The following is a 12477-nucleotide window of genomic DNA, read 5'->3' as shown; positions in this document are numbered from 1 at the left end:
TTGACTTGAGTATCATTATTATCAACTAATATTCAAATGGTGTCATATTCTAAATCTACTACTTGAGTTGGATGTAGAGAAAGGCCATTTTGCAGAATAATATTATTGCATTTAATTAAAGCATCTTCAATAAACAAGGTGTATCCATTTCTGATCTTCTTTGGCAATATGTATTTTTGAATATTTCCTGTAAATGTAATCTCCAGGGATGTCATTTGGGGGTCGCCCGGGGCTGCACATGTATTCCTTGCTACCCCCGTGGTCTCCCTTGCTACCCATAAAAAACGGAGAAGAAACTAGCTTTAGTTTTTCTTTTAAGTGTAAGTTCCTGGGCTGTGGCCAGTGTCGTGTAGCTCTTTGTTTCTGGAGTGGCGGGCTTTCTTGTTCAGGCCAAAAACAAGGAGCTCTCCAAGTCTAATACTTAGAGCAGTGACCCTAAATAAGAAATAATAGGAATAACAAATTATTTGTCTTTTTGGAATTCTATGCAATAATTGCTAGACTCATTAAAGGTTTATTTCAGGCACACTTCAGGGGATGAATCACTTGTTTAGTGTGTTCTATAACACCTCAAATTCACAATGCAGATAAAAACAAAAATAAAAGCATTTACGGTAGAATAAGCATCAATTTCAGACTATGCATTTTGCTTTTTGCAAATTCCAGTTATATTATGTTTTTTTCTGTCATTTCCTCTGTTACAATCACCACAAGACATTCCATCTCAGTGTCCTCGGTCACTTGACAAAATCATTGTGCCTAAAAGCGTGTGTACAGTGTAGAAATGTTTGACCATAGCACATAAAGTGGCCCTTGATTTCATTGTGCCACAATTAATGCTTCATTGTAAAGTGTCTATATTTCCTATTCCATGGCATGCTGTTCAGGATGTTTGTTTGCATGTATGTGGTAACGAGTGTCCAGAGTACGGGATGCCTTGTGAGTGCGCTGCTTTCCCTGTGCCACTCTAAATTCTTTAATACACCATGGTATGTATTTTGTCAACTTTTGAAGCCAGAAAAGTAGATCCACACAGGCTTGACATGTGGCCAACTCAGCTGGGAGTCTGTATAAATCAAAATAATTTTGGCATTTTCCTCTTTACTCTATTTTGTCTGTGTTTTATATTCATTATGTCATTTAATAAGATATTGGTATATATGGCTTGATCAGTTATGTTGGCATTTAACTTATCATGTGTCTCTTAGATAGTGACCATGACTGTCATTAGTATCTAAAGGTTTTCTCTCTCTCTAAGCATTGTTTGGTTTCTCTGCACACTTTTAGTTCACAATGCCCTCACTGTGTTGTTTATGTAGCGACAATTTCTTGTCACTTAGAGACTCATTCAAATGTTTGATCTGTTGTTTAGAGTGATCATTATCTTGTTCTATGAATATCAACTCTGCTGAGGCTTTTTGGCCATTTTCTCTAAATTGGTGCAAATGTACTTTCGCTAGCCAACCTGCCCTTTTCCAAATTAAGGTGGAGGAAGAAATCAGCAGAAAGATTCATAATCATCTGTTTCTCCTCCCTCATTGTGAAGGTTAAATCACGTTTTTGTAAGGCTTCTTCTAGTGGGCCTTCTGTTCAGTTCCAACATTTTCAACCATATCTTTCATTTTATTTTTCCATATATCAATGTCTTTCACCAGGCAATGCCGGAAGTTTCTAATTAATGGACGTTCAAGAGCCATGTGGAAATCTGTCTTTAAATCCTGTGACGTCATGGTTGGATTATATATTTGATCACATGTATGACTCAGACTGTGCAACAATAAAAATCCTGTAACCAAATTAACATTAAAAGGACATCCCAGACCCGTGGTAGGTCAACTCCCACCAGAAAGTAGAATGTGGAAACCTTTAGCAATGAGGCACCCACACACGGAACAATTGGGGGTTATTTTTGTTGTGGAGATCCTTCCTGAAAGAGTAAACGCATGCCCACCATTGTGACCTATGTCCCCTTGTGGAGAAGGCCACAGTCAGCATGGGTATTTTAAGAGATGAAATCCCACTAGGCCATGCAGTGACCTAAAGTTCCCTCACTCTGAGCGGGGACCATAGCAGTCCCCATGAGGGAGCCCCAGGTCCCACCAAGACCCAGATATTCCTGGACTGTGTCCCCAGAAATAGGGGAAAGTCTGCTTCCTTATATGGCACTGCTGCTGGTATCACAGCTGTCCAGCATCTGGTGAAGGTAGGGCAGTATACCCCAAAACCAAACCCGCAGGTAAGAGGGTTTGACTGTCTGTGTTACTGTCCCTTGGAAATTGTGCTGCTTAGTTGGAGGGGTCCACCATCCCTGCACCATAATGCAGGCATTGTTTCCATTCCAGTAGGGTGTCTGTTAGATAATTACCTCCCTGAGCCAGATTAAGTCATGGCAGTTACTGAAGCAGAATCTCTGGGAGCAGCACAGGAGAAACAGTATAAAGGCTGTGGCCCTGAGGCTTCCTTGACCAGAGAGCACAAGGGACCTGAATCTCCAGTAGTTTCCTGTCCAAGCTTGAAGTCCCCAGAGATGCCTACCTTTGCAAGAGAGGGCCCCAGGCCCACTGAGATGATGGTTGTGTTAGCACCAGATTCAGTGATCTCAGTGTTGCCTACTGAAATAGAAAATGAACCTGAGGTGGTGGAAAGGGTATTTCTACCCTGAAGGGCACTCCAGGACTGAGTGAGTTGTCACCTGCCTGAGTCCCAGGCCATGCTGACTGTTGCCAGGAACAGCAAGGCTGTTCCACTCTAATGGGCCTGAGGAAGACCATGTAGAAGGTACAGGGAGAATATCCTATACCACTCCAACCCTGGAACAGGCACATAGTTAAGGCCATGGCCTTTTCCAAAAACTAGAGGATTCCTCAGTAAGGAATGCGAGAGACTGGTGTCACCGATAATTTCCAATGCAGACCAGAAGTCCCCTGAGGTGTCTACTCTTCTGAGAGAGAACTCAGTGGCCACTGAGGGGACTATTGTGTCAGCACCGGCACTAGGGATCATAGGGTTGCCTACAAACATAGAGAATGAACCTAATATAGTGAATAGGTAAGTTTCCGACCAAAAAAGCCTGCCAAAACTGAGTGAGTTGTCTCCAGCTGGACTCCCAGGTCAGGCTGACTGTTGCTGGGTACAGAGAACCTGTCCAACCGTAGCATGTCTGTTGAGGCAGACAGGGGAGCAGCACAGCACGGAGGCCCTGAGCAACTCCAAAAAGTGCACAACCACAGGCCGCTTGCAAGCCAGTGACAGGTGCAAGGCAAAAGCCTTGACCAGCTCAACATCACGAATTCCAAGAGTTCTGGGGCAGGGCGTCACCCAGACCTCTGGTGTTTTCAACCAGACTTGGCTCCTGACTCCATTGCTGGTCACTTAGAGGTGACTGGGACATCTGACAGCTTGTCAGATCCATTTTACAATTACTGTGAAGAAACCATGTACTCCGTCCAGTCTTGCCTAAGAACTGACAGTGCAAGAGAGGCACACCAGGCCCTCTTAAATCCACTATCTGTGATTGGTTGGTATTATGGGGGGAAAGGTAAACTCTCTCAGGTGGGTTCCCCACAAGGTATCATAGCTGACACAGGACCACATACACTATCAGTGGTTGTATAGACACCACAGAGAAATCATCCAGCCCCTGCCTGACACACATTCCTCAATTGCTGGAAGGCTGTTTTGCACATGATATCAGTTCTAGGACTACCAGAGTATGGGCAGTGAAATGAAAGCCAGACGGGTACCGAAAAAACTGAAATTTGAGTAGATTAATTGCAGCTGAGCTCAGACGTTGCTTATCAGCCCATTGTGTACCTTCAAAGACAGATTATGGATCACAGGAAAACTGTGCCATTGCTTAGGTGACTCCTGACCTTGGGCATCAGACCATCTCTCTACAGACTAAAAATGCACATACTGCCTAGGCCTGTATCTCAACTTGCTAGTGAAAATGGCACCTGGTTACTGTCTTGAGGATGAGCCTGACCCTTAGAAGGGTGGTTCTTAATCTTTTTGGCTGGGGTGCAAGTGACAGATTTCCATTTGCCCTTGGTGTAGAAGCTCTGGATTATTTTTATTTGTATTATTATAATAAAAGGATACTGGTAATTCCATCGCTGGAAGGGTAATCTGCCAATATGTTTCCTCTTCCATATGTACCATGCCAGAAAAACAGTGTGCACCTGTGCCCTGCTGCATCAGTAACCTGATCTACAGTACCTGGTCTACCAGTGACAGAGAGCGGATTCAGAGTCCACATGTGTCTATTTGACAGCTATAGTGACAGCCAAGTCTCTGGAGCACACAGTTTATATTTAAGGCATGCACCACTGTACCAAATCCATAATTAGGACACTACAGTTCTGGTGGCATAATAATCTCTAAAAATAAGCCATACCTGAGTTATGGTATGGTGAATGGTATCTCTCATAATTATTACAGCCACAGCAATTTGATATCACACATGTGTCAACCCTGTGAGCCCAGCTCAGCTGTGATGTGATTATGTATATTCTGCCCAGACAATGCAGTCCTTGCTGGCAGGTCTGTAGCATTGGGTATTGCCTCTTTGTTTTCCTTTTGTGAGGGCAGGTAACACTCTCTCCAGAAGACATCCACTCCACATGAAGCTGGACTCTGAAATGAAACAAAGGGACCCATTTCCAAAAGGCTTAGCCTTAAAGTGGGGTGCTGCATATCTAAAGGCCATTGGTTCTATTGAGAAGGGATGAAAGAGGGATTAGTGCAGACAGAGGGAGCTCTTTACAGTTGGAGGAAGGTTCCACCATTTTGTTTCTCTCTGCCTCTATCACTCCTGCCTGTCACCTCCACTTTCTGTAGCACAAATCACTTTGAATGTGATATCACACAACAATGTCTGCTTATTGCAAGAACAGAGATTGGACCCCTAACGCAGGTTACCTTTAATCCAAACACCTGTGGGCTTTTGCCTTTAAAAGAAGGGCTCTCACACCACTTATTTGATTCACTCTTGAACATAAACCTGAGAAGAATTCATTTGACTTCTGTTGGGAGAGTTGATCTCTTCAAAGCACTCCACTAATGAGGTGAAGACTGAGTGTCCAATGCAGTTGTATGCTCAGTCCCCTAACCATCACCAGGGACCATTGGGGATGACCCTTTGCTGGGAGAAGACCTGCCTTTCTGCCAGACACAACGGTACTCAAGACGTCACCAGGTTTTAGGACACCTGCCATTGTATGCCTGCATCCCTATTGCTTGGGAGAATGAGAACAAGGACTAAAACCTATCCTTGAACCCCTGCATTGGGACTCACCGCAACCAGAGGGCCACAGCAGCCAGGAAGCCTGCATTTCTCCATTTCAAACTGTGATTCATGCACAGTCGATGCCTTCAAACCTACAGGACCATCTGGGGCTGCAGTGAATCACTTTCTTGCATGTTTGAACCTGTTCAGAGCCACACCACGCCAGCTCAGCACATCGTTGTTTTGGCTCAAACCAGTAGAACATCACTGCAACTGTTATCTTCAGACCACTTCTGAACAGCCAGCATCTTCATTGTTGATCTTCATTGACAGTCAACCAGACCCTGGTGGGAGTCTTCTGACAGCAATCTTCAAATGCCAGATCAAGCCACTCAAACTAATCTGCGTATCCATTGATCAACATCCTAATCATCACCTGGATGGTCGAACTAAGACTGGTGATCATCACGGTCTGCACTCCTTCAAGCAACGGTCTTGAACTATCTAATGTACTTCTGCTTGACTCAGCTTGATACCTGCTCGCCATCTGGACTCACGTGGGTGCCGCACTTGAACTCTTAGACCCGATGTGTTCACACCCATCGACCCACTCGATCCCGTCTCGTACCTCACCTGCCATGCTTGAATCAACTGTTCCTTGCTGGACCTCAACTCAAACTGCTGGTACATCACTGTTCAACTTTCCCCCAGACATTAATTAATGAATGCTCATAACCCCCTCAACCTCGAATCGCTGCCTCACTGAACTACATACTGCAACATCAGTGTAACAGCTCCCAACCCATACCGGGCCTCAACTTGAACTGCTGGAGAGTCACTACTTGACACTAGCCACCAGTTCTCTGACTGACTCAAACTGCTTCAACTTTGAACCAATCCTGGTGAACACTCCGACCTGCATCACTTTAGTGTGACCTTCCGACTTCTGAGCCTCCGTGTTCCTCCTGGCTGAATGCCTGCAGAACACTTTGATGAACTATGAATCACAGTCCTCGATCTTGGTTTGGCCCACTTACATAACAAATTGAATCCTGGTTCAATGCTGTCTAACTGCTAAGAACCACAAGAAGGTACTATTGAATATTAACTGCCCCTTTGCTCCAGGTTTGGGGCCCTAGAAACTGGTTACGTCACTAATCCCCTTTTTGCATCCAAGAACATATCCTTTTTATAAACATTGTGGATTTTACTTGCCTTGCACCCATGACTCATTACCAAAGTGCTACATCTTTCTATCTGTGTATATTTTGTGTTATTTCCGGAGGGGTGGATTTTGTGTAGTGTTTTCTGTTTAGTTATGTTTGCAGATGGTTTGCATAATTAAAGTGTATATATATATATATATATATATATATATATATACATATATATATATATATATATTTTTTTTTTTAATATGCCCTTGTTTGGATGTTCCCTTTATGTTACACTGTTGTTCTATTGTTGGATGGGTTTCTACTGAATCACATTAGCACCCTCTTGAGAGTGATGTATGTCTTAACTTATTCAGCATTCACTTGGTCACAACATCACATTTATCTCTTCATACCTTTACTTGTGCAGTCTTTCACTTCTTCTAACATTCACTTCATCATTACAAGGGGAGCACCCCTAGTGGCTTCCCTTTTTTTTCTAAACCATATTTTCCCCAGCCTCTCCTTGATCCCACCCTAACCTTACATCTAACCTTACCATATCCATTGCCACCTTGACAATGTGAAAATGCAGAAGAAGTAAAGGAAAGAAGGAAATGCATGACAAAGTAAATGTTGATGCTAAGAGGTAGGTGTTGAAGAGGTGGTTTTGTTCAATTAAAGGGGGGATACCCTTGAGTGTCAGCCTTCCTACCCTCAGCCCACAATACCACAAAATGCGAAGGAGGTATATCCCTTAACTTGGACTATTTTACTTTTTTGTTTGGGATCACTTTTGGTATGTAGCAGTGTGTAGCAGTTTGAAATCACAAATCAAATTTTCACAGTGTAATTTCAGAATAAGGGGTTGCATGGGATTTATATTCAGACTATATGGGAATAGAACGGACTCCTGGTGGTTCGCTAAATCTTCTCATTTGCCTACATCTTCTCATTTGCCTACATCATAAATTGACACTTTTATTGAATATGCACCCCCAAGCCTCAAGGGATGATTCATGTTTTGATATTTGTGTTCAGAAAAGTAGGGGGACAAAAACTACTCCAAGTACTATTGACAGCAATTTTGTTTTTCTTCCATAATTTATGACAGCAATATGCAAACGTATTGTAAACAAGATGATTGGATGATTGTAGATGCAGAGACATGTAGACGTGTGACACAACTGTTTGTCATATTGATATGATATAGCATTTATAACATGCCTACACACAAGTGTTTCAAGGCGCAATGAGGCAAGGGAGGGGGGAACTGAGGGAAGACAGGGACAGCAATCCTACTGGGCCATGTGTCATTCAGATAGCTCAAGTGAATGGGGAGGGGGAAGGGGGAAAGTGTGGGGGGAGGGGACAGTGCAGTACATGGGATAACAGAATAAATAACAATAAGTAAAAGTACAGCCAGCTGTTGGCAAGTGCAAGGGTAAGTGCAGACATCAGGTGTCAAGTGCTGGAAGTGGGACTGTGGGGATACAGAAACAGTCCCCAAGTGCAGGGGTTGCCAGGAAGGTAGTACAGGTGTGCGACTGGCGGGGGAGGGGACCTGGGCCCGAGATCAGACGGTGGCCAGGTAACCAGTGCAGTTTCAGCCAGGAGAGTCATCAGGGGAGGGGAGGAGACAAAGCAGAAGCAAAGAGAAAGGTTTTGAGGTGCTTCCAGAACTGGAGATGATTCACCTCAAGTTGCAGGGAGGCTGTTCCAGATGGAGGCGCCAGCCGAATAAAGAAATCTACCACCAACTCATTGCTTGGAGAAGCGACTGACCCAGAGGGAGTTGGAGGCGGATGAGCTAAGAGCTCGAGAGGGAAGATATTTAGGAAGTTATTTAGGAAAAATAATATTTTCTCATTTTATTAATTATTAGAAATCATGGAAAAGTCAAACTTAGTGTCAGAACAAAGAGGAGTCTTTGATCTTTAAAATCATGTGCTATCATGTTTCCAGGTAATGCCATTCAAGACTTATGACTAAAAATCACTTTCTGCATGTAAAGCCAATGGTAATTATGTGCTGCTTTAGAACAAGGGAATATATGTGCCTAAACGTGCCCTGTAATTCCCTTGTGAGTCTCGCGTTCTGTGCATGAGAACTGCTCGGTATGAGGCCTTGATTAACAGTTAATGTAAGTCAGTTGACAGGGCTCTTTGTCACTACTCGCATTAGTCCAATGCACGCATTGTACTATACTGTGATCAGGGTCAATACGTTGCCAATTAATGCACTATTGATGCTTGCCATAAAAACACATATGCTCTAACCATCTGGTGATTATAGACCCTAAGCTCTCACAAGACCATAGATTGTATTCTTCTGGTATGTCAATTAATTTTTATAGGGCTATCCACTGGAAGACATCCAAAGGTGGGAGGAATTTTGCTCAGAGTTGAAATGTAGGCCAAATTAAAATCAGCACAATTTCTCCTGAATTGAATACAGTGTTATCCAAATCAAACAACTATTTCTTCTTTCTTTTATTAATTTATAACTGTATAATTTTTACAGTCAGCATTATTTCACATGATTTAAAGAAAATTAAACATTGGTCTTTTAATCTGACCACACTGAGCGATTTACCACACACTCAAAAGCAGCATTACAATTCACCATTTTCTTGCCATCAGTTTGCTTTAAGAGAGTCAACCTAGGTTACATGTGTACAATCAACTGCACACTGGGCATGGCCTGACATGCCTTCAGTCCCGCCAAGACACCCACTGCACACATGGGCATGGCCAATGCCAATGTCCCATGCCCGATATGCATACAACATGGCCTTTTACACCCACTGTGCCCCCTAGTCACGGCTTGCAGCCATGCCATGGACCATAGCTAGTATAGGAGGTTTGATGGTAGTGCATGAGCAAGTACTAGAATTTGACTGGACAAGGATCTGACCATACAGTATCATATGTATGTAAAGCTCAGTACAGTAATATGAATTGAGGAAGCCATGGGGTGGTAATATTACCTAATAAAAAAGCACGCATTTAATTGACTCAACTAAAAAAAGTTATTGATGTATTCTGAGAAATTATACGAATTGTAGTTTGGCTGAACCCAATCAGCCATTTTATGAAAGAGTGTATGCCAAAAATAGATGCCACAGCTTCAGAAATATTTTGATATGATCATGCACTAGCTTCCCATACTAATAAGGGTTTGAGTGGAACTCACAGCATTTTTTAGAAATACACTGGTCCTCATTTACAACACACGTGCTCATTAAACAATCTAAATATATAGTAAATTGGAAGGAGGGCAGTGCCTACCTTTGCACTTTTGTGCAATTCAGTTCCCGACATGCAATTTATGGCAATTTCAATTAATAATGCAAAAAAAAATGAATATGGGCAAAATGGACTTCACTTTTTTGGTTTTAATGCATCCAAGTAGAAAAAAAGTGTTAACTCCTTCCATTTATGCATTCATATACAATGTTTTCAATGGATTCTTATTCCGCCTGATTTTAACCGGTACAACAAGCTATCAGATTCCACAGGAATTGATTGAATTTACAGCAGCATGAACATATTTTGGCATACAACCATGTGGTTTTTGAAGACGGAGTGTGGATGCATGTTGGAACTGGTGGATCCGTTTTGTGCCTTTGCTACATCTCCAAAAATCCTGAAAATGTCCCTGAGCGCAAAAAGTGGTGCTATGGCTTTTTGAGCACGGGGGAGTTGGAAAAAGAGACTCAAAGAGGAGATACTTAACCCTTCCTAATGTGTTGGGTTATTTGCATTCTTTCAGAACAGTAGGCATTGTTGAGAATTACGCAAACATTGTGGAGATGAAACCACAAAGAACCATCTCTTGTCCTTCCAAACACTAGTTATTGTTGGGAATTGAGCACTGTTGCTACACATTAGGGATACGCTGAGAGCATTTGACATGCGGGCTCCACCTTTCCCACCCATTCCTATAGGAGTTACACAATACGTGATTGAGGGCTAGTATGCTCTTCAGACACTTGGAGCTTTTCCGATGGTTCTTGTTGTTTCATCGCCACAGTTTTAATAGTGGGTCGCTTGATTGTGGCCATTTCCCCACTGCATTATAATTGTCAATAAAACCAGAAATGCTCCTGACATAAACTAATTCAAACCTGTAATTTCCGGTGAAAAGTCAAGACATGTCCACATTTCTCTTTATGGTGCGACACTACTATACAAAGTAATTAATTTATGAAAACATTTAATAAGTAAACACATTTAATTTCATTTCACAGAAAAAAGGAAGAGAAGCCAAGACAAATTCATAAGCATGCCCAGCCAAGGTGGCCTCTTACAGAAATATCAACAGTTGACCTCCAGTTTAAAAATAATATACACACTTGCTGTACATGATATAGAGTTTAATTGAATTAAAGGGTCTGTTCATTAAATTAAAGCAACTATTTCAAAAAAATATATGAAGGCAATGTTACTAACAATGATAATGTGTAGCTGTGACACAATAAACAAAACAAAACAAAAGCAAAACTAATGAAGAAAGATTATTATATAGTCTGTAAGCTAAATCAAACACTTTTGTGAACAGCAAATTTAAGCCCTGTGTTCATTCATTTTTCATGTAAATGGCTTTGCTCGGACCCTTAACTTGGGTGGTGGGCCGTTATCCGCTGGGTGAGCCCGCCACCTGGGGCATATCGCCTCAGTAGAAGCAATAGAGAGCAGTTTGTTGCAGCAAGATAAGGACCATAAATTAAATACCTGACATGATTTATTTGACAGTAGCACATTAACATCCTCAAAAAAGATTATTTAAAGGTGGAACTAAGACCTTGTGGAATAACTGAATCTATTTCCAATCCACCACAGACTGCATTGATAAAAAGCCAAGTTCCTGCCTTATCACACTAATGGGCCCCCCCATTTGGTAGCGCCAAGGATCTCCGCCATAACAGGTCATCTAACCTTCCGTATTCAACACATGGGGTCTGAAATTTAGCACCATAAATTAACCTAGCCAATATTTTTAGTTTGTAAGAATCTCAGCAATGGAAGTATAGAAAAGCACCCGAATCACTTGTCCACCATTTTCATTTGTGGGGGATAGACCTTTATAGCCAGTTGCAAAGATTTAGAACATTTTTTTTTTTTATTCACTGGCTTGGATACAAAATTAACACCCAGATAGTTAAATTATTCAACTATTTCAATTCTTTAATTCTCTGAGTTCCAAATGTATCTTATCTTTTTTAGGTGTCCTGGTTTCCATATCAAGATTTTAGTTTTTAAAACATTAATCTCTAAATCCGCATTTGAGAGGTAACCAGCCAGAGCATTTAAAGACCTCTGCAACCCAATAGGAGTTCTGGTCAAACGAGACCAAATCGTCGGCATATGCCACCTATTAAACCTTTAATGTCCTGAATCGAGAAGGGCAAGCTTTAACTGCATTTAATGAGCATTTCACATCACTTATATAAAAATAAAATAAAATGGTGATAGAACACACCCCTGCGGTCTGTTGGTACAAACATGAGTGCTTCCCTCCTTGATCAAGTCCGACTCTCACCCTAGTGTCGGTATGGAGGGCCACATAGATGTTCAATAAGTTGCCCGGACAACCATATTGCCGCAATTTACTCCAGAGATTGTGACTATTTACTAGATTGAATGCTTCAGTTAAATCCAAACAGCAACATAGATTGCTTGTTTTACTAACGTTACCTGGAATGAAAGCATTTGTAATATAAGGCAGTTCAACGATGTACCCACAGCTTTCTTGAAATCTGCTTGATTTTTATTCATAACACAAGCTGCTGACGCCCAGATATTCAACTCCTTTAACAGAAGCACTGAATAAATATTGCTAGAAGCATCCAGGATGGAAATAGGCCTGCCATTATTCGGATTCAACTTCCTTTCTTAAAGATCAAACTGATTTTGACGCATTTCCATGTGCTCAGTATATATTGTTCAGAAAGGATGTTCTGAAATAAGGCAGTTAAGACTTTGGCCCAAAGCTCCGGGCAAGACTTAAGTCGAATTCGATAGCCAGTCGGGTCCGGGGACCTTAGATGGCTTGCACCTATTGATAAGTGCAATGTCTTCAGTGACACAAGTC

At 41.9% G+C, this 12477-nt stretch overlaps 1 protein-coding gene across 1 annotated transcript in view; it reads left to right on the top strand.

The window, feature by feature from the left end:
* Positions 1–12477, top strand: part of LEPR (leptin receptor) — a 1083230-nt gene that overhangs the window by 80437 nt on the left and 990316 nt on the right. The window lies entirely within an intron of this gene.

This window comes from Ambystoma mexicanum, chromosome 1q, assembly GCF_040938575.1.
Source record: "Ambystoma mexicanum isolate Mex_15411 chromosome 1q, UKY_AmexF1_1, whole genome shotgun sequence".
Taxonomy (NCBI): domain Eukaryota; kingdom Metazoa; phylum Chordata; class Amphibia; order Caudata; family Ambystomatidae; genus Ambystoma; species Ambystoma mexicanum.
This window is presented reverse-complemented; position numbering and strand designations above follow the sequence as displayed.